The sequence below is a fragment of the Antechinus flavipes genome, chromosome 2 (assembly GCF_016432865.1).
Source record: "Antechinus flavipes isolate AdamAnt ecotype Samford, QLD, Australia chromosome 2, AdamAnt_v2, whole genome shotgun sequence".
Lineage (NCBI taxonomy): Eukaryota > Metazoa > Chordata > Mammalia > Dasyuromorphia > Dasyuridae > Antechinus > Antechinus flavipes.
The window spans coordinates 176,757,875-176,782,482 of record NC_067399.1 but is presented as its reverse complement, the minus strand read 5'-3'; positions in this window follow the sequence as shown (position 1 = coordinate 176,782,482).

Below are 24,608 nucleotides of genomic sequence, written 5' to 3'. Positions count from 1 at the left end.
CCCCCTTTCTCTTCCTTTTACTCTTTCTCCACTATTCCCTCTCCAATTTAGGATTTTTTTTTCTGCTTATGTCTAATCCCATTGACCCTATCTCTTTCCTCTCTTCCTCTTCCTCTCCTAATTCCCTACTGAGTTGAGCACATTAGAAAGGTTTGGAACTCTATGCTCACTTTGTTAGGGAGTAGGTTTTGGCATTACATGTTGTCTTCTCTATTTTGACCTCCATATGTGCTGAGACATATGCAATCAGATGAGGAACTGGGAAGAAATGGAAGCTATGTATATCTACTATGGGCTGCTCCCAAGGGGGTAGCCTTTCTTAAGGAACTTGTCCAGTACCCTTTATCAGACCATACTTGGAATCTCTTGGTCACAACCCAAGAGTCAGAAAAAACCTTTTCCTCATCATATCCCCTTTGCTGCAAATGCTCTACATAGAGGTCAACTATGTAGATCTTCAGATACTCTGCCTTGTGAAGGCAGTGCCTGATTGTGCTTTCTAATTGATTCTATTGCATGTGAATAGTGGCTGCCATTATAAAATACATGAACTCTCTTTTGGCCTCCCATCAGACTCTTCAGCTTGGGATCAGGGCTGGAGAAGCCACAACTTCTTGGAATTTGAAGATGTTAACCAGTCCCACCTTTGCCCAGTCCTGGAGGTACCAATTAAGGAAGCCTCTGTGTTTTGGAGTAGGTGTCCCACACTCACAGATAATGAGGATCTCTATGAAAAGGAGCACAGGTTCAGGGTTCAGGTGAACCTTGGTTTTCAGTAGAGGCCAATAGGTCACTACGATCTGACCTTTCAGTTGTGTATAGCACGTGGCAGTTGCAGGGAGGGAGTTATACCAGAACTACACGGTAGCCAGCAATCCTGGTAGGATGTCTAGAGTTTCCTTGTGGCACAGTGGTTAGTAGCCAGTATCTGCATGATTTCCTTGGGGGAAAGGGGATCTGCAGCAGGGCTTATGAGACTATCCATTGGACAAACTACAAACTCAGTGTTGGCAAGGTCCTTAAATAAAGGAGGTTGTCTTTCTGGTCACCAAACTGATGGGATATAGAAAGATATACAGATGGAAAATGTATTGCCTCCAAAAGCAAAAGATTTTCTGTAAAGCTAAGGAAAGATAGTGGTTAAGTACAGAAGCTGGTCATTCTCCAAATGATAAATGGTCAAAGGATATGAATAGACAATTTTCAGATGAAGAAATTGAAACCATTTGTAGTCATATAAAGTTTCTCCAAATTAATATTGATCAGAGAAATGCAAATTAAGACAATTCTAAGATACCACCCATACCTCTCAGATTGGCTTAGAGGACAGGAAAAGATACTTACAAATGTTGGAGGGGATGTGGGAAAACTGGGACACTGATATATTGTTGGTAGAACTGTGAATAGATCCTACCATTCTGGAGAGTAATTTGGAACTATATTCAAAAAGTTATCAAACTGTGCATACATACCCTTTGATCCAGCAATGTTTCTACTGAGCTTATATCCCAAAAAGATCTTAAAGGAGGAAAAGGGACTCACTTGTGCAAAAATATTTGTGCCAGCCCTCTTTGTAGTGGCAAGAAACTGGACACTGAGTAGATGCCCATCAATTGGAGAATGGCTGAACAAATTATGGTATATGAATGCTAAGTAATATTATTGTTCTATAAAAAACAACCAGCAAGATGATTTCAGAGAGGCTTGGAGAGACCCACATGAATTGATGCTAAGTGAAATGAGCAGAACTAGGTCATTATGTCCGGCAACTACAAGACTATACAATGATCAATTGTGATGGACATGGTTCTCTTCAACAATGAGATGATTCAAACCAGTTCCACTTATTCAGTGATGAAGAAAGCCATCTATACCTAGAGAGAGAACCATGGGAACAGAGTGTGGACCACAACATAGCATTCTCACTCTCTCTGTTTTTATTTGCTTGCATTTGGTTTTCTTTCTCAGTTTTTCTTTTTCTTCCTTCTTGATCTGATTTTTCTTGTGCAACAAGATAACTGTATAAATATGTACACATAAATTGGATTTGACATATATTTTAACATATTTAACATGTATTGGACTACCTGCTAGCTAGGGGAGGGGCTGGGGGGAAGAAGGGAAAAATTTGGAAGAAAAGGTTTTGCAAGGGTCAATGTTGGAAAAATTACCCATGCATGTTTTGTAAATAGAAAAGCTTTAATTTAAAAAAAAAAAAGTATAGAAGCTGATGCACCACTTATTCTGGGGTAATGTGACCCTGACTGGACTACACTTACTTAGAAATTTGACAGAGGTGGCTGTGTCATAGTTTGTATTAGGTTACCTCCTATATTCTGCTGCTGAGAGTATGCACTAAGGCTCACAGCTTCTATGACAATTCTTCCTTAGATCTTTTTCTGAGTAGATTATCATGTGATGCTCCAGCTGAAAACCAGGGCATAAGGTAATCTGGTTAATCCCATTAGTATAGGTTGTAAACAATAGCAGGGCTGTTCAGATATCTTATTTGGAGGTAGGCAAAAGTATATTGGGTGCTCTCATCAGCAAATTAGAGAGAACTTTGAGATTGGTACTGAACTCAGATATGTCAGCCAAGTTTGCTATGGGAAATTGATCTTTTGTTACTGACTGGATGTTGTCAATATAATTTCATTGATATTGAGGAACAGGGCCTTAATAGAGAAACATATTGTTGAAATTATAATAATCTACTATAAGTCACTGCTCATTCTTGTTGGTATTAGGGATAGGCTAGACAAGCCTCTTAATTGGGGCAGTGGTCTTGACTAGTATATTTTCTAGCACTGCATTTTTCCTAAGGAATTAGGGGAATATCAGGGTACTTTATGGACAACTGTCCTCTGGAAAAGGTCACATCCCTAGGTGACTGCCAAAGATCTAACAGGAATGTTTAAAAGCATCTACTAGTAGAAGTTAGGGGATGAAGGAAATGTGAGGGATGGGGAGTGGAAAAGATACAGGGGAGAGCAGTTGGTTATTTTGGCACTTACTTGATTTTGATTGACATGCTGAATTGGAGGTCCCAGAACTGGCTAATTGGTTTTCCTACAATAAGCAAGTTTGGGAGGCCTAGGTTCTGGAGCTGTAAATACCAATTCCCTGATTTATATCTGTGGTACTTTCCTCCTTACTGGGAACTGGTCCCTATATGTTGTTGTATTCTGCTTTGTTTGAGTTCTGCAGCATGGGATGATTTAATCTTGAGGCTATAAAGATCCAGGAAAGGAAAGCAAAAACTTTGATGTTCCTGACTCTACTCAGGCATGGTTTTCTTAACCATTTGATCTGATTAGCTATTTGTTGGATATGTGGGTGGAACAAAATGAGTTTTCTGCCATTGTTGAGGAGGTAGACTCTCTGGACTATCCCTCTTTTAGCTCTTTTCTTGCAGAGCCCTGATGATTTTTTTTTTTTTTATTGCTCTGACTCTCCAGGTGAAAATTTTGTTTCACGAGCAGGGCCAGATCGTTATATACTTCAACAACAATACTATATGATGATCAATTCTGATGGACCTGGCCATCTTCAGCAATGAATGAACCAAAGTAGTTCCAATGGAGCAGTAATGAACTGAACCAGCTACACCCAGCGAAAGAACTCTGGGAGATGACTAAGAACCATTACATTGAATTCCCAATCCCTATATTTTCGCCTGCCTGAATTTTGGATTTCCTTCACAGGCTAATTGTACAAATTGTACAATATTTCAGAGTCCGATTCTTTTTGTACAGCAAAATAATGCTTTGGTCATGTATACTTATTGTGTATCTAATTTATACTTTAATATAGTTAACATCTACTGGTTATCCTGCCATCTAGGGGAGGGGGTGGGGGGAAGGAGGGGAAAAATTGGAACAAAAGGTTCGGCAATTGTCAATGTTGTAAAATTACCCATACATATAACTTGTAAATAAAAAGCTAATAAAAATAAAAAGAAAAAAAGAAAATTTTGTTTCATTCTGGTTCTTGGATATATCTTCTCTTCTAGTAACAATCTGTTGAGTGACCATGGGGTAGATGGCACCTTTCCTACGGTCTTTATGGTATGTTGCCGCTCCTTTTCTTACTAGTCCACAAAGGGTGATTTCTTGTTAAAGGTATCTATAAAGAATAATATCTTACTTCTCCTTTTCATAATGGTCCATAAAGTTATCCTTCCCTTCCACGTGGCCTTTTTATTTCAAAAAGGATTATTGTTCCCTGGCTTTCATCTTTGCCTAACATAGTACTTAAAATATAGGATGCAGTGATGAGAAAATATATTAGAGACTTTTAATGTTTTAAATTCAATGCCAAGCACTAACACAAAGACAGTAATGAAGATAGTCCCTGCCCTGAAGGAACTTACATGTAATAGGGTAAGACAGCATTTGTAAAGGAGATCGTTAGGGAGTGGTATGTCACTTTGCAGAGTTTCAGTGAGGAATAGAGGGTGAAGAATAGACTTATAAACCCTTCTTTTTTTAGAAATGGTAGTATTGATTTGATCATGGTTCTAGAAAAGGAAGGGTGTTTGTGGACTTCATAAATGTTTGTTAATTGATTGATGAAACCCTTGAATGATTGACTAATTATTCCTTCAATCTCACTAGTAGTCTTGAGAAAAGAGCTTTGATAGCTTTAAAATGATATAATAATTAGAGTTATTATTATTATTATTATGGTTTCCTAGCCCAGAAAAAACTTGATAATAAATGATTATATTCTCTCATTCAAAACTGAGCAACTTAAGAAGAAAAATAGAATGCAATTTTTCTTTCCACTTCTCTCTCAGGAAAAGGGCCTAACCTAGCAGGTGGAAATGGACAAGACTCAAGAAAGATCTAAAAACTATTTCTTTCCTTTTTCACATTTTTTGCTTGCCAGAGTTTTTGAGTCCTCATAACACATACAACTTACTCCAATACTCAATGAATCTATGATCTCATAGATTCCATCATTACCACCACTCATTCATGCCTATTCATTCTGTGTCACCCTATTTTATTTCCTTCCTAAGTTTGGTGCAGAGGGTCCACCCAATACCTCACTATCTTGATGTTGTTAGAATTCTAGTAGTTTGCTCAAGTTATTAAAAAGTTATATCCTTTTCTTTTTCAATTATGATTTTAATGCCAATTAAGACAACTCTGAGGTACCACTTCATACCTCTTAGACTGGCTAAGATGATGGAAAAAATAATGATAAATGTGGATGTGGGAAAACTGGGATACTAATTCACTGTTGATGGAGTTGTGAACTGATCCAAACATTCTGGAGAGCAATTTGAACTATGACCAAAGGACTATAAAACTGCATATACTTTGATCTAGCAGTGTCTCTATTGGCTCTATATGCTAAAGAAATCATAAAAAAGAGGAAAGGATTTACATGTGCAAAAAGGTTTGTAGCAGCTCTTTTAATAAGGCAAAGAACTAGAAACTGAGTGGATATCCATCAGTTGAGGAACAACTGAATAAGTTATGATATATGAATGTAATGAAATATTATTGTTCTATAAGAAATGATGAGCAAGCTCATTCTAGAAAAGCCTGGAGAGACTTAAATGAACTCAGGCTAAGTGAAGTGAGTAGAACCAAGAGAACATTGTACACAACAACAAGAAGATTATGATGATCAATTGTGATGGACTTGGCTCTTTTTGACAATGAGGTGATTCAGGTCAATTCCAGTTGACTTGTGATGGAGAGAACCATCTATATCCAGAGAGAGAACTATGGGGACTGAATGTGAATCACAATATAGTATTTTCACCTTTTTTGCTGTTTGCTTGCTTGTTTTTTCTTTCTCATTTTTTTCCCTTTTTGACCTGATTTTATCTTGAGCAGTATGATAAATGTGGAAATATTTTTTAGAAGAATTGCACATATTTAATCTATATTAGATTACTTGCTGTCTAGGGCAGGGGAAGGAAGGAGGGAGGGAGAAAAATTTGGGACAAAAGATTTTGCAAGGGTATATGCTGCATTTATTTTGAAAAATAAAAAGCTCTTATTATTTTAAAAATCATACTTTTAAAAATTATATCTTTTTCATGGATTCTCCTATGTAATTCTCCACTTTTCATGTGTTGTATCTTGAGCATTCTTACCATACATTATTCCATTGCCCTTGAGTTATTCCTAACTTGAGTTCTTCAGAGAATGATATTACAAAAGAATATTGGTGATAAAACTTTGGCATTTGGTTCAGGGAGAAATTAGGAAGTTTTTAAAAGAATGTCATGGACAGATGCCCCCAGGAGCTTTACCAGAGCCTCCTGGTTATCATATGCTATACCTCCCTTGTCTTCCAGTCAGGATCCTCTGCCACTGTGGCTCCTGCCACACTTTTCTTAGCACAAAAGAGTTTTTTTATTTTTAGTAATATCAAGACCCTATGAACTATAATGCTCTTTTGGTGCTATACACACATGCGCGCGCACGCGCACACACACACACACACATATATGTGTATATATATATAAATTATAATAAATACCACCTGTCCTACCCTCATTCCAGTAAAACAACAGTTGGATGGACTAAGTCAAGTCAACAAGTATTTATTAATGCTTTCTACATATTACTACTATGCTAAGTGCTGGACACAGAAACAGAGGAAAAAGCAATCTCTGTGAGTTGAAGGAACTCACATACTTCTGTGGTGATAGGGGAAAATAAACAGATTTGAGTATATATATATATATATATATATATATATATATATATATATATATACTCATATAGCTGCCATAGTGATTTTTTTCTTCCATGTAAATCTGATCTAATCACTGCCCTAATCAATCAATTCCAGAGGCTCCCTATTACCTCTATAATAAAATAAAAACTTTTCTATTTGGTTTTAAAACCTTGCCTGATATATATTTCCAGCCTGAAAACATTATTCTCTTTCCCTTTCTCTGATCTAGCCCAATTGTCCTTCTCTCTATTCTGCATGCATATATATATATATATATATATATATATATATATATATATATATGATCAATATAAAATTGTAGTTGTTTGTTCAATTTCTGCCATGTCTCATTCTTCCTGACGCCATACAAAATAAATAGATGGTGGTTAAATACAAGGTAGTTGATGAAGGAGGGCACTAGCAAATCTGATCAGAAATCGTTTTATATGGTAGATGGAGAGCATGCAGAATAGAGAGAAGGACAATTGGGCTAGATCAGAGAAAGGGAAAGAGAATAATGTTTTCAGGCTGGAAATATATATCAGGCAAGGTTTTAAAACCAAATAGAAAAGTTTTTATTTTATTATAGAGGTAATAGGGAGCCTCTGGAATTGATTGATTAGGGCAGTGATTAGATCAGATTTACATGGAAGAAAAAAGTCACTATGGCAGCTATATGGAAAAGGGATTGAAGTGTGAAAATATTTGAGGCAGGGAAAATAACTAAGGTCATTGCAACATTCCAAGTGAGAAGCAATGAGGGTCTGAACTGGATATGCCATATGTATAATGTGAAATGGATGGATTCAAGAAATATCGCTGAAAAGATAGGATAGTTGATGGATAAGTGGAATGAGGAAAATCAAGTAGCTCAGAATAACATTGAAGTTGAACATGGGAGACTAGAAGAATGGAGATGTATTTGACCTAGATAAGAAAGTTAAATAGAAAGGAGGTTTGATGCTGGGGGAAGTAATGATTCTGGTTTTGGATCTATTAAGTTAAAGATGTTGATTGTATATTGATAGAGAAATTGAAGCTCAGAGAAATTAAAAAATTCACTCTAGACAACATTCAGCATGCTGAAATATGATTGTGGGTATGAAGTCATACCCTTTACACAGGTATATGTGTGTATACATATACACCTCTAGCCTTTACACAGGTTTCACCCTCTTTTTGCAAAATGAGGTCTGAGCCTCCTGATAGAAACTTTTTTCCAACTTGTTCCCATAATAAGAAAGGAAGATGGAAATGTTACCAAGTTCATTTATTCATCTATCTATTTATTTGCCTACTTACCTTCAAATGCATCATCTAGCTCTAGAGTTTCTTCCTTGATGCTTAAGGTAAGGAGAAAAGTGAGAAACTGATTATTTAAAAGCATTAAAATGAAACAATTTTTGTGTTTTTTAAAGATTTTAATAAATATGTCACTCATTATTATGTATTATAAGTGTCTCTATTAGGATCCTATTCTCTGGTTTGATTATGAGATCTGAGAAGTCACTGAATGTCTTATCTAAATTTTCCATAGTGCTCTGAAGTAGTTGATGCATGATAGTTAATGATGTTATAGTGACCTCAAAAGATAATTCATCTCCTTGCTAAAGTAGGTGTTTTCCCTTTTTAAAAACAAACAAACAAAACAATAGTGCTTTTATTTTCATATTGCTGTTACTTTCCAGGCATCTTTCCTTTTCCTTCCTATCCCTCAAGCCTTCATTTCAACAAAGAAATACAGATCAAACCAATACAGAATAAAACAATACCATGGCCATATCTGACAATGTGTATACCTTATTCCACACCTTTCTGCTGAGAGGAAGGAGGAGCACTTCAAGTTAGATTACATAGTGAATAGAGTATAGTACTGGACTTGGATGGGGGGAAAACTCAAGTTCACACTCTTCCTCAGATACTTAGTTATGTCATTCTTGGCAAGTCAATTCACCATTCTCAACCTCAGTTTCCTCATCTATAAAATGGGGATAATAATAGCACTTACCTCATATGTTTAATATTAGGACCAAATCTGCTAACGTTTGTAAAATACTACATAAATGGTATTCCTCTAATTATTTCTCTGAAGTTAGTTGATCATTTCACTGATCAGTGCCTATTATATTCAGTGTGTAATTTGTTTTTCTATTTCTACTTACTTTGTTCTGCATGATTTATGCATATCTTTTCCAAATTACTCTGAAATTTTTATTTCTTAATGTGGCAACAGTATCCTAATATATTCCTGTATCACATTTTGGTCTTTTTCGAATTGATAGTTTCTCAATTTGCTTCTAGGTTTTTGAAACCATAAAAAAATCTTTTTTTGGTAATATATATATATATACTTTCCAGGCATCTTTCCTTTTCCTTCCTATCCCTCAAGCCTTCATTTCAACAAAGAAATACAGATCTTTTCTTTGCTTCCATGTAGGTTTTCTTTTGTCCTCTGCTGCAAATTTTTACTTTCTTCTTTCCCCCCCTTTCTTCATCCTCTACTTCTTCTAAGGCTACAATTAAGTACAAATATACTTATGTTTACACATACACATTTAATACACACATACATGCATTATCTCTTGTTTTCTAAAAGGAGTCTGACTTTGAAATAGTGTACAATTAGCCTGTGAAGGAAATCAAAAATGCATGCAGACAAAAATAGAGGGATTGGGAATTCTATGTAGTGATTCATAGTCATCTTCCAGAGTTCTTTCCTTGGGTGTAACTGGTTCAGTTCATTACTGCTCTATTGGAACTGATTTGGTTCATCTTATTGTTGAAGTGGGCCACATCCATTAGAATTGATTATCATATAGTATTGTTGTTGAAGTAAATAATGATCTCCTGGTCCTGCTTATTTCATTCAGCATCAGTTCATGTAAGTTTCTCCAGGCCTTTTGAAATCATCCTGCTGGAACAAGATTAGAAGGGAAGCAACAAACTGGGAAAACATCTTCACAGTTAAAGGTTCTGATAAAGGCCTCATTTCCAAAATATATAGAGAACTGACTCAAATTTATAAGAAATCAAGCCATTCTCCAATTGATAAATGGTCAAAGGATATGAACAGACAATTTTCAGAGGATGAGATTGAAACTATTACCACTCATATGAAAGAGTGTTCCAAATCATTATTGATCAGAGAAATGCAAATTAAGACAACTCTGAGATACCACTACACACCTGTCAGATTGGCTAAGATGATAGGAAAAAATAATGATGAATGTTGGAGGGGATGCGGAAAACTGGGACACTAATGCATTGTTGGTGGAGTTGTGAACGAATCCAACCATTCTGGAGAGCAATCTGGAATTATGCCCAAAAAGTTATCAAATTGTGCATACCCTTTGACCCAGCAGTGTTTCTATTGGGCTTACATCCCAAAGAAATACTAAAGAAGGGAAAGGGACCTGTATGTGCCAAAATGTTTGTAGCAGCCCTATTTGTAGTGGCTAGAAACTGGAAAATGAATGGATGCCCATCAATTGGAGAATGGCTGGGTAAATTGTAGTATATGAATGTTATGGTATATTATTGTTCTGTAAGAAATGACCAACAGGATGAATACAGACAGGACCGGCGAGACTTACATGAACTGATGCTAAGTGAAATGAGCAGAACTAGGAGATCATTATACACTTCAACAACGATATTGTATGAGGACATATTTTGATGGAAGTGGATTTCTTTGACAAAGAGACCTGAGTTTCAATTGATAAATGACGGACAGAAGCAGCTACACCCAAAGAAAGAACACTGGGAAACGAATGTGAACTATCTGCATTTTTGTTTTTCTTCCCGGGTTATTTATACCTTCTGAATCCAATTCTCCCTGTGCAACAAGAGAACTGTTCGGTTCTGCAAACATATATTGTATCTAGGATATACTGCAACATATCCAACATATATAGGACTGCTTGCCATCTAGGGGAGGGGATGGAGGGAGGGAGGGGAAAAATCAGAACAGAAATGAGTGCAAGGGATAATGTTGTAAAAAAATTACCCTGGCATGGATTCTGTCAATATAAAGTAATTATTAAATAAAAATTAAAAAAAAAAAGAAAAGAAATCATCCTGCTGGTCATTTCTTACAGAACAATAATATTCCATAACATTCATATACCACAGTTTATTCAGCCATTCTCCAATTGATGGGCATCCACTCAGTTTCCAGTTTCTGGCCACTACAAACAGGGCTGCCACGAACATTCTTGCACATACAGGTACCTTTCCCTTCTTTAAAATCTCTTTGGGATATAAGCCCAGTAGTAACACTGCTGGATCAAAGAGTATGCACAGTTTGATAGCAAAAAAAGGAAAATTTTAAGTGCTTGTTATCTGCAAAGCTTTATATTAAGGCTTGAGAGATATAAATAAAAACGTTCTTGTTCTCAAGAAGCTCACACTCTAAAAGGGAGAGACTTTTATTAGTGAGTTTAGATCCAAGTCAAATGGAAATATTCCCATGCTTTAGTGGGTAACAGCAAAGCAGATGGTAATTCATCTTTTAAAATATTATTATTATAGGGCAGCTAGGTGGTGCAGTGGATAGAGTACCAGCCCTAAAGTCAGGAGGACCTGAGTCCAAATCTAGCCTTAGACATTTAACACTTCCTAGCTGTGTAACCGTGGGCAAGTCATTTAACCCCAATTGCCTCAGGGGGAAAATTATTATTAATAAGTTTTGAAATTTTTAAATTTAAATATAAAATAGGAAGAGAAAAAAATTTCATGTGTACAGCAGAACATGAGAGGATTCAAAATATGTAACAATAAATTTCATTTTCAAGAAAGCATATATAATAATAGAACAAATTGCATCCAAAACTGTTTTCTTTTCTTTGCTTCCATGAAGGTTTTCTTTTGTCCTCTGCTGCAAATTTTTACTTTCTTCTTTCCCCCCCTTTCTTCATCCTCTACTTCTTCTAAGGCTACAATTAAGTACAAATATACTTATGTTTACACATACACATTTAACATACACATACATGCATTATCTCTTGTTTTCTATCCTTGCTCATTCTTTACTTTTACTGGATAGCATGTCTTGTTTTTACTTAATTGTCCTCCTTGCCCAAGGATCCCTTGTGTATCCTTTCCTTGTTTCCTCTTTATCCCTTTCCTGTTAATCTACATACTTTTTCCAGTCCTGTTAACCAACACATATACATATATGTATATACATATATACATACACACACACACACATATATATATGTATGTATTATTCCCTTTTTAACTCATTTGTGATATGAGTAGAATTTCAGAACTATGAACCCTCCTCACCTATCTAATTCCTTTGTATTGGATCCTGCTCTTGTACCTCATTTGATATATAGCATAATTATAATTTTTACTTTCTTCCCACATAGTTTTGCTCTACTTCATTTTTTCCATTCTTTCTTTTGGGCTACCCAATTACTAATGACAGTCTTAGACAGATGGTTTACATTTCCATTTATAAAGCATAAATAGTTTGTCCTTATTGAGTTCTTTGAAATTAGTCTTTGATGTTGGCTCTTATATATCAAATTTTCTATTGAGTTCAGATTTGTTTGCAATAAAATCCTGAATATCTGACAGCTCATTAAATGTTCTTTTTTCCATTCAGTCTCATATTTAATATTGCTGGATATAATATTTTTTTACTACAACCCTACTTATTTTGATTGTTGATATGTAAGATTCCAGGACCTGTGGTCTTTTATTGTAGCCACTGACAGGTCTTATGCGATTCTAATTGTAGCTCCAGCATGTTTGAATTGTTTGTTGTTGTTATAAAATTTTTTCTTTGATCTAGGGGTTTTGAAACTTAGCAATGATGCTCCTGTATGTTTTCCTTATAGGATCTTTTTCAGGTGATGATTAGTGGATTTTTTTTCCTATTTCTACTTTCCCCTTTTGTTCTATCACTTCAAGACAATTTTCTTAAATCATTTCTTGTGTTACTATATCAAGGTTCTTTTTTGGTCATAACTTTTGTACTCCAATTGTCCTTATGTTTTTTCATCTTGATTTGTTCTCCAGATCTGTTGGGTTTTTATGATCACATTCTTTTCCATTTTTTCATTCTTTATATTTTATTTTATTATTTCTTTGTCTCTTATAACTTCACTGGCTTTCCTTTACCTTATTCTAATTTTAAAGATTCTGGCCTGTTCTAATCGGTTTACTTTTCATAATCTTGTTTTTCTTGGATTGTTTCTCTCTCCCTTTCTCTTTTTAGTTTTTCCTTCAACCTTTATCATTTGATTTTTAAAGTCTTTTTTTTTGAGTTCTATAAATTCTTTTTTGGGGGTAGATAACCATTTAATGTTACTCTTTCAGGTATGAGGAGCTTTTTTTTTTTTTTTAAACTTCAGTATTCTCCTCTGAAGAGGAACTCTGGTCTTCCCTATTCCCATACTAACTTTCTATAGTTGGAGTCCTTTGCTATTCATTTTTTTTTAAAATACGAGTGCAAACACCTCTAGTCCTGGGGTAAGGAGGATTGTGCTTTCATGTTTTCCTTCAGTTCTCCCCTCGGGCCTGGCCCTAAATCAAGAACTCCATCTTCCTATAAACCTGAAGCTTCCCAGACCCATTGCTTCTTCATTCACCTGGCATGTGCTCATTTCTTCTTGTCTAGCACTAAATCTCAGCTCAGCTGGGCCCAGCATATTTTATCAGCAGAAGTTCCTTCAGTCTTTCTGCACTCAAATACCCTTGGCTAAGTCTAATTCCAAATCCTCTATCCTCAAGGTTCCTCATTTACTATATTGGTAGTGTTTATACTCCATATTGGCCAAACCTTCATCTTGGGGTCTTCTGATCTTCTATCATCTCAGGAGGACTAGTATTCTACCTTAATTCTTATTTATTTTTCATCAGTTTATGTTTGTCCTGAAACTAAATTTCTTGTTTGTGAGGAAAATTTGGAGAGCTTGGAATTTTCTGATCTATTCTACCATCTTCCCAGAATCCTCCTTATATATTATTTTATTGATAAAAATATCCATTTATGGTGTCAGACAATTTAGCAGTGTCAAGGACTTTGATGGTAAGAATGTCTTGGGGGAGTCTTCTGATCTCTCATCCTAGAATACTTTGTTCTTTTCTCGACACTTTTCTTATTTGTAGTATATTTATTTGTATATGTGACCAATTTCTCCCAGAGACTATGAAATTTCATGGGGATAGGGATTTCAGATGTGTAATCCCATCAATAAATAGCATTTCTATATACTTAATTTCTACCAGGCTCTGTGCTACAAATTTTTTTACAAAAATTTTACAAAAAATTATTTACAAATATTATCTAACATGATTTATCCTGATTTTATAGATGAGGAAACTGAGGCAGAGAGAGTTTTAGGATCACATATCTATTAAGTATCTATGGCTAGATTTGAACTTAAGTCTTCTTGACTCCAGATTTATAGCTCTATTCACTATATTGCCTAAATGACACTAGATGCTTGAGGCAATATTATCTGCTTGGTAGAGAACTAGATAGGTTGAATTATATAAGCTGAGATACTAGCTAGGCACCTAGTTCAGTCAGTTAAGAAACATTTATTAAGAACTTACTATATTTCTGGGCCAAAGACAGCCCTTAGCCATTAAATTGGGAACTGAAAATCTCAATGGGAGAAGGGTTCAGATATGAGGTAATTAGGACTTAAATAAAATTGTGGAAATGAAATTGTAAAGGAGTAGATGGTTAAAAGAGATGTGCTAAAAAGATGCCACAGCATTTGATGTCTGATTATATATGAAGAGTGAGGGCTAGGAGAAAAAAAGATTCTGCCTGGAGAAATTAGGATAACACTGATATCATAGGCAAGTCAAGACCAGGAGCTGATCTTGGACAGAAGATGCCTTTGGTTAGACATGGATTGAGTTGTAGGTATCAGTGAGACAATCAAGTGGGCACATCCAATAGGTGGTTAGAGAGATTAGGGCTGGAATACAGCAGAGTATTCAGAGTTGGGAATATTAATTTGGATTTATTTCATTTTCCTCTTCTCAATTTCTGAGAAATGTCTGAACAAAATTCTCTGTAAAATCGGCTTACCATTTCCCACAAATCCCATTTCTGTTCTCTCCTCTCTTCCTCTGCTCTGTTTGAGGCAGTGCTAAGTCAGCCAAGCCTATGCATTATAAATGAGCCTCTAATTCTATATTATTTCTTGGTCCTTGCATTGGAAGTTTACATTACTTAGAAAATGTCAAAAAGTAGGAGCCTACAATCTTAAGGCAGGTCTAAACTCCTTCTAAACTCTGCTGGAGTGTGTCCAGCAGATAACGATGACCTTGTTAGTAACTTTGTGATCTTGGAGAAGAGGCACAACCCTTATAGAGGCTGTTGAATTGATGGTGTCTCTCTGTATTGGAATCTTTCCCTGGAAGCTCCTGGGTTAGTTTTTTTGTTGGTCTGTTTTTTGATGTCAGATCTTTCAGCACAGGAGGTCCATAGTAGTCAAGAATTAATGAATAGAAAGGTCTGCCATTTTGCAGAAAATGCTAAACAGTTTGACTTTCCCTAGGTTCTCTATGTTTGTTATATTTAGGTTCATATATGTGTTTCTAGATCTTCATCCCAGAATCTTTTTTAGAATCTAGAGAAATCTAGAATGCCTTTTATTCCTGGAAGTTACCAGGTTCTGTGGTGGGTGGGGCTAGAGCTTAGCTGTCTAACAGTTATTGGTGGTACTAGCCCTATTGGTATATTTGTGGGGGAAACTTTGAAACTGAATGCTTCTCAGACACTCCCCTCCATGCCTTGTCCCTACTATTGCCAAAAGGTAATTTGAAGTCTCTATGGACAATGCTTCTGTAGTGTCTCTCTTCTACCCCTCCCTCTAACTTTCTTCCTATAGCCAATCAATGACCAAGTCCTGTTATTTCAACCTTCATAATATTCTGTGCAACTCTCTTCTCTTCTGAAACTATCCCCATTCTAGTGCAGCAGACCTTATAGCAATAGCCTTTTGGTTGATCTTTCTGCCTCAAGTTTCTTCCCACTTCAATCTATCTTTCCAAAGCTGTCAAACTGATCTTCCTAAAAACATCCCCTGCCTCTCCCCAAATTCCAGTGGCTCTTTCTCACCTCCAGAGCAAATATAAAATCCTGTTTGGTGTTCAAAGCCCTTCCTAAGTTTCTAGTCTTCTTATCCCTTCATGTACTCTATAATCTACAAGTGGCCAAGGGCTTCTTGGTGTTCCTTGTAAAAGATCTTCCATCTCTTTACTAAGAGCTCTCTCCATGCCTGGAACTCAGCCTCCTCATCTCTACCTCCTGGCTTCCCTGGCTTCTCTCAAGTCTCAGCTAAAACTGTACCTTCTACAACATGCCTTTTCTAGTTTCCCATAATACTAATGCCTTTCTTCATGACTCGCCTCCCATTTATCATGTATATAGATCATGTTATTTGCATATTGTCTTCTCTATTAAACTCTGGGGGGACAGCAACTTCTTTTGCCTTTCTTTGTGTCCCCAAGACTTAGCACAGTCCCTGACACATAATAGGTGCTTAATTGACTGCTCTTCCCTGCCTCCCAAGCTCACATGTCTCTGTCTGTCTGTCTCTCTCTCTGTCTGTCTGTCTCTGTCTCTCTTTCTCTATATGTGTGTGATGTTTGTGTCTCTCTCTGTATGTGTGTGTGTGTTTGAAGCAGAATCGGGTCAGAATCTATTGCTGATTGAGAGACAATGTGGAGTAATGCTAAGAGCCTGAACCAGCAATCTAGAGATTTGGATTTTAAAGTTCTAGTTTTGGCAGTCCTTCATTACTTATCCTTGGGCAATAATATCTGGGCCTTAGTCTCCTCATTAGTGATAGTAAATGGTTGGACTGCCTAGTCCTAGATGGTTAAGATGAAAGCAACTTTGAAAATCATCTGGATTTAGCACAATCTCCTTATTATATAGATCAGAAAAAACCAAAACAAAACAAAACCTGGAAAATGCAAAGGTTTATTTAAAATTATTCTGGCCATAGATGCAGAAGTCAGAATTTGCACTTGGATCTAGAGATGCTAAGACCCTTGCTATCTTAACTACCTGCCATGATTATTTAGATCCCCTCAATCTCTAAGATTATACAATTCCATGATTCTTGTCTTCCTCTCCGTCCTATGGGATTAATTTTCCTCATCTGTTCAAAAAGACAAAGGATGTTTTCTTCTTTTCCCATATTTTAAATAAAATTAAAACAAACACTTAAATTTTAACCAATTTGGTTAATTTTAACCAATTAGTTTAACCAAAATTAAATTAAGTTTAATTAATTTAAAAATTAAAATAACCTTCCCAGAGTAGTTATTGTTCAGGATTTCCTTCCATTCCAGGAGAGAGAACAATGCACTGCTGTTTGTACTGAGCAAAGAAGCAGTGGGCAGGTGTGCCAGGCTCCTTGTAACTTTCTTTCTCCCTTCAGCTGGACAGCAGGCCACCTCTACCAGGTCCAGTCACTAAGCAAACTATGGGAAGAAATCTATCAGCTGGCCCTACCTACTTTCCTTGAAACATCTGGGCATTGGTACAGATACTGGCTTGCCGATCAGTTCTTTTCTTTCCCTTCTTTGGCCAGCCAAGTGACAATTGACCATGGAAGTGTATTCTGATAATGTTGTGTGTTGTGGCTTGTATGGCATGTATTGAGATTGTGTGTGTGTGTGTGTGTGTGTGTGTGTGTGTGTGTGTGTGTGTGTGTTAGGTAGAAGGGATTGGGGGGTGGAGAAAAGAGAGCTGTTTGATTAATGGGTGTCTTGTGAACCTGCACATTTGCCCAGTACGGCATTCCTGGGGCTTTCTGACCTGAGGTAGCTTGATAAGCTGAGACCAAAGTCCTCTTTCCTCTCCAGACTAGAGCAAACAGGGCTTGTCACTAATCCCAACTCTAGGCTCTAGGCTTGTCTCTCAGCAACCAACCTGACAAGTGGCCAATCATGATTGGAGTCAGGACCTGGAGGAGGCTTGACAGCCCAGCTAAGGAGGCAGTAGCTCCCTAATGCCTACTTCTCCAAAGATTCAACTTTTTTGCATAACTTTTAAGACCCTTAGTAATTTTATGCTTTTCTCAAACTAGTTGTATATCTAACTTGAGAGATAGCATAGCATACTGCAAAGCAAATTCATTTGAATTAAGAAGACATTTGTTCAAATTCTGACCCTGCTGGATAACTTTGGACAAATCATTTCACCTACCTGGGAATTAGTTTTCCTATCTATGAGATAATAACCCTTATCTTTAAAAAAAATTATCTTATTAGCAAAAGAGAATTATTAATAAAATGAGATAATTCTTATTATGCCTGTTACTAGATTCTTATGAAGACGTGCTTAGTTTAAATTTTTTTTATCCAGTTACATAATTTTTAACATTAGTTTTTTTTTTTAATTTTGAGTTCCAAATTCTCTCTTTTCTTCCCTCCTTATTGAGAAGGCAATTTGATATATTCTACATGTGCAATCATGCAAAACATTTCCATATAAGTCATGTTGTGAAAGAAAACACAAACAAAAAAGAATCCCAAGAAAAATAAAATTTAAAAATAGTATACTCCTATTTGCCCTCAGATTCCATCAGTTCTTTTTCTAAAGGTGGATAGCATTTTTTATTATAAGTCTTTCAGAAATGTCTTGGATCAGTGAATTGTTGAGAATAGTTGCTAATATATCTCAACAATGATACTGTTTGAAGATGTATTCTGATGGAAGTGGATCTCTTCCATAAAGAGAGCTAATTCAGTTTCAATTGATCAAAGATGGACAGAAGCAGCTACACCCAAAGAAAGAACACTGGGAGATGAATATAAACTGCTTGCATTCTTGTTTTTCTTCCCGGATTATTTATACCTTCTGAATTCAATTCTCCCTGTGCAACAAGAAAACTGTTCGGTTCTGCACACGTATATTGTATCCAGGATATACTGTAACCTATTCAACATGTAAAGGACTGCTTGCCATCTGGGGGAGGGAGTGGAGGGAGGGAGGGGAAAAATCGGAACAGAAGTGAATGCAAGGAATAATGTTGTAAAAAAATTACCCTGGCATGAGTTCTATCAATAAAAAGTTATTAAAAAATAAAATTAAATTAAAAAAAAAGAGAGAATTGTTGCCATTCATGGTTGATCATCATATAATATTATTGTTATTGTGTATAATGTATTCCTGGCTCACTTCACTTTGTATCAGTTCATCTAAGTTTTTCCAGGTTTTTTTGGGGGGAGGAAAGGGAAATCATCCTGCTCATCATTTCTTATAGCACAGTAATATTCCATCCCAGTCATGTAACCACAACTTATTCAGCCCTTCCTCAATTGATGGCATTCTCTCAGTTTCAAATTCTTTGCCACTACTAAAAGAACTACTATGAATATTTTTGTACATATGGATCCTTTTCTTTTTTTTTAAAGTTTCTTAGGGATACATGACCCCTCTGAACGGATCATGTGTTCAGCATTGGAGTGAGGGCCACTTAATCTAATCTGGTGATAAACCTGGCCTGAGAGCAGCGTTCTCTGGATTTGGCAGCATCTGCTCCACATGGTGTGTGTGTTTGGGAGGGGGGCAGGAAAAGGGAGGAGGGAGGGTTGAAGGTGGCAGTGGGCAGGGACTTGGGTTTTCTTTTTTTCTTTTAAACAAAATGAAGAATTTTGATTCTGGGCATTGGAAAGTTTCAAGGTTTCCTAGGTTTTTGGTGTTCCAGTGTTTGCTGTTCATCACCTTTGCTGAAAGGGATTGAAAAACTGGGGGAATCTAAGGTTGTTCTAATTCACATAAGGTTACAAAGATGTTTTTTCACATACGTGTATATTTCTTGTCTTCAGCTTTACCACATTTCATCCAAAAAGATGATGATGCAGCTTTAACATGAATGTTACATTTTATTTTCAAAGGAAATATGTTCCCTTTGTAAATGGAAGAAAATGTTGTAAATCTTTTTATTAAAAATAATGTAAAGATGTATATCTGTATTTTTGGATCATGTTATAGATAATGGATATATTGTTTAATAAACAAAATATTTTTGGGAACAAAAAAAATATCTTAGGGATACACACTAGTATTGCTGGGTTAAAGGGTATACACAGTTTTATAACCTTTCGATCATAGTTCCAAATTGTTCTCTAGAATGGCTGTATCAACTCACAATTCTACCAACAGTAAATTAGTGCTCCAATTTTCCCCCATCCCCTCCAACATTTGTCATTTTATTTTTCTGTCCTATCACCCAATCTAATAGGTGTGAAGTGATACTTAAGTTGTTTTAATTTGTATTTTTCTAATCAATAGTAATTTAGATAAATTTATGACTATAGATAGCTTTGATTTCTTTATCTGAAAACTGCCAAATCATATCCTTTGACCATTTATCAATTGGGGAATGACTTTCATTCTTATAAATTTGACCCAATTCTCTAAATATCTCTTTGTCAGAAAAACTTGCTGCAATTTTTTTTTGCACTTATGATTATCAGTTATGTATTTCCTTACATCCTATTCATATCCCCATATCCCTATATCCCCCATTTAGAGGAGGTGCTTTGTAAAAAAATATATATAAAATAAAGATATGGGCTAGTAGTCTCATTAATCAGTCCACACCATGAATCTTCTGCTTCTGTCAGACTGTCTTCTTTCCCTTCCCTGAACATGTCCTGCTTATTCCTCCCTCCTGCTTAGAATGTCTTCTCTCCTTCCTTTGCATCTTCAAATCCTTCCCATCTTTTAAAAGGCAGCATAACATGATAGAATAAAAGGGGAACTGGACTTGGAGTCAGGATTCCTGGTCTTGAAACCTAGCTTCTCCAGTTACAAGATATGTCTCCATAGGCAAGTCATTGAACTTTAGTTTACTTCCCTGTGAAATGGGCATAATAGTTGTACTCCTGATCTTACAAGCTAGTTAAGGAAAGAATGTTGCTTCTTGCATTTTTGTTTTTCTTCCCGGATTATTTATATCTTCTGAATTCAATTCTCCCTGTGCAACAAGAAAACTGTTCGGTTCTGCACACATATATTGTATCCAGGATATACTGTAACCTATTCAGCATGTAAATGACTGCTTGCCATCTGGGGGAGGGGGTGGAGGGAGGGAGGGGAAAAATCGGAACAGAAGTGAATGCAAGGGATAATGCTGTAAAAAATTACCCTGGTATGAGTTTTATCAATAAAAAGTTATTTAAAAAAAAAAGGAAAGAATGTTGCAACTCCAAAGTTTTACCCAGGATTATACCAGTAGTGAGTCCAGAGCTAGGACCAGGTCTCTGGGCTACTGGTTTAAGGCTCTTCATCCTCTTCCTCCCACCTCCCACCTCCCATTGTCTCTTACCTAACCATTCATTTGTGATGGTGGGCTTTTGATGACAGTTTAATAGGCAAGGGAAGGGAAGTCAGTCACTCAGTGTCCTTCCCCCTCTTTCTCTTCACTTCTCTTCTTGCTGTTCTCCATACATGACATTGTATCTCTTGCCTTTGTATATGTTATCCCTCTTACCAATGCTTGCTCTTCTTGCCCCCAGCTATTATAATGCTTAGCTCTATTCAAAGTTCCAGTCACCATGTTACATTTTAGGGATACAAAAAGAAAAGTGAATACGGTCTGTATCCTAAGAGGTATTCAATATGTGTGGATATAGGTATATAAGATATAGATATTACTGTAACATTTATGAAAAGTGCTCTGGAGGTACCCTTTTCTACAAAGAGTCCAGGCTCTGGGCTCATGAAGATTGGGTTCAGTCCTAGAGATGTTTTACTCCAAAGATCTTCTCTCATTCTGGTTCTTTGTTCCCACCCCAGAGTAGAACTCCAGGGAAAATATCTTAGATATGGCTCATGTTTAGGGTCTTTCCAAAGGGGTTCATAGATTCCCTTTCCAAAAAATAGACAACAGCTATTCATTTCCTCCATCACAAAGGACTTGCTTAAAACATAAAAAGCTCATAAATAAACATCGACAAATATATAAAACATAAATAGAAAACCATCATTCCTGTGATCGTCTCTTGGGAGGTAGGGAGATGTAGGATTGCCGATCAGATTTCATTTTCACTCTAGTCTACAGTATCCAAAGAGCAATACTTAAAGTCCAATTAAGGGAACAATAGGAGCTAAGACAAAGTAGCTAAAATGGACTTACTGTATTTTTTGAAAAGTGAGGATACTGTCCATTTCCCCACATGCTGGGAGGTGACTGAAGTCATAGAAAAAAAATTAAAGGAACCATTATTAATAGTGACATAGCTATTAAATTTCAGTAATTATAATGGGAATAATGATTTAAAAAATAGCTAACATTTATATATGGCTGACTATATTTCATGCAGTGTTCCAAGTACTTTACAGAAGACTTCTGGGGATGAAGCCAAGATGGCCAAGTAAAGTCAGGAAGGTGCTGAATTCTCTCAGTTTCCCTCGAAAAACACATGAAAGCAAGCCTCTGAACAGAGTCTGATGGAACGAAACCCCTCTCCAGTTCAAAATGGATTGAAAAGGCTTTAAGAAAGGTCAGCCTCACTGGGGTGAAAAGGGGGTTCAGCCCTGCTAAGATAGACTGGGAAAGCCAATGAAAAAGTCTTAATCACAGTAAATCAGCAACTAAAACCCTCAGTCCTGGCTCTATAGAGGAGCAAATCAGTGGGGCAACCCCCAGTACCAGCTCAGAAGGTAAACTCTGGTTGTTACCTGAAAAGAGCAGATAAAGCTGCCTCCTACAAACACAAAGGGATCCTGTGCTCAAAGCCAAGGCTCAGAGCTGCACAGGAAGCTTGGGACAGCACTGCCTTTACTCCAGGAGCAGAGCTGGACCATAAAATTTAAAAAAAAATGAGGAAAAAGCAAGTGTTTTACAATTATTATCTTGTTTGATGCTCACTCACAACAAATCTGAGAAGGAAGTGTATTGTTATCCCCCTTTTAAAATGGAGGAAACAGGCAAACAGAGGTTAAGTCACTTGCCCAAGATTACATAACTGGGGAGCATTGGAGGCCAGATTTGAATTTCATTCTTCCTGACTCTAGGTGCAACATGCTATCTACTCTATACATCACCGAGCTGCTACTTGTAATGGGAAGCCATAATGTGACATGGATTGATAGATCAAGCATTTGTTAAGTGATTACTATGTGTCAGGCACTGTGCTAAATGCAGGGAATATTAAAAAACAAGCAAGTCGATCCTTGTTCTCAAGGAGCTAACATTCTGGTAGGGGAAGACAACACATGAAAGAGCTAGAATGGGCAAAAAATGCTTGGAGGTTTGGGACTACACTATAAGGCAAAAACTGACCTATCAGAGTTGAGCAACCCAGGGCAAAGTTCAGGTTACTTGTTGTTTAGTCTTGTCCAATTCTTTGTGACCCTATTTGGGTTTCTTGGTAAAGCTACTGGAATGTTTTGACATTTTCTTTTCCAGCTCATTTTACAGATAAGGAAACTGAGGTAAACAGAGTTAAGTAATTTGCCCAAAGTCATACAGTTAGTAAGTACCTCAGTTCTGAGTGAACTCAGAGCTTTTTGACTCTAGGCCAAGAAAACTGTATCCCAGTGCGGTCTAGCTGCCCTAAAGAAACTGGAGTGATTTGTTATTTTCTTCTTTAGTGGATTAAGACAAATAGGGATTAAGTTTCTTGGTCAGGATTTTACAGCTAGTGATTGCCTGAGGTCAGAAATGAATTTATTTTTTCCTAACTCCAGATCCAATTTTCTATCTACTGAATCACCTAGTCACCAGGGTACTAGTGGGGAGAAAGTGGAGTGTTCTCAAAAGAGAAAGCAGGAAGGACTTGTGTGTGAGTGCATAGAGCCCCCACATAGATATACCCAGGGGACAAAACAGCTAATCAAACTTTGGGATTAGAGGTTTGCTGATTTAACACTTTGTTAAATCTTTAAAAAATAACAAAAATAACCCAACAAAACAGCCCAAGAACCAAAGACCTTGTGTACAATTAAGTTGGGAGCTTTACGGACAATTACAATAATAGCAGCTAATAATTCTGCTACACTTTACAGCTATAAAATATGCTATTCCCATTATCTCCCTTGACCTCTTTACAACCTTGTGGGGTAGGACTTCCCATTTTTATACTTCTTTCAGGTCTACAAAGTGCTCTCCTCAACATTCCTATGAGGTAGATGGTACAAGTATTATCATTCCCATTTTACAGATGAGGAAATTAACATTGAGAGAAGGAAAGTGACTTTTCCAAAGTTTCCCAACTATTGAGTAGTAGAAACAATACTTGAACTCAAGATTTTCTGCTTTTTCATTTCTTTGCAAGAATTCTTAAGTCCTTGGGCTGAATGGGAACCAAGATGTCATCTTATCCATCTTCCTAATTCTTTATTTACTTGCTCCTAAGCTGTTCTAGCAACAGCTATCATTTAACTAATGATAGAGGACAATGAAGAAAGAGAGAAGGAAAGGCTGTTTCTTTATTAAATGGAGTTAATGGTATAGTTTATCTTGGGAGTCTATTGTCCTATTCTTATTCACCTTAAGTCACTTGCTCCCTTATGGATGTGAGGCCCAGAAGAACAGCCCAGAAAGCAGCAGCTTGTATCCCTGATTCTGCCTTAACAGCTCCATAAGCACATAGCCAGTATTCCCATTTTTAAAAAATATTTTTAAAAAAAAATTTTTATTATAGCTTTTTATTTACAAGATATATGCATGGGTAATTTTTCAACACTGACCTTTGCAAAACCTTTTGTTCCAACTTTTCCCCTCCTTGTCTTTTGTCCTCCCCTAGATGGCAGGTATACCAATACATGTTAAATATGTTAAAGTATATGTTAAATACAATATATGTATACATATCCACAGTATTCCCGTTTTTAAGTTTTCCCACCCAACAAGCCACTTCCCTCTTCTTCCATATCTCACCCCTACCTTCTACTCTCACTT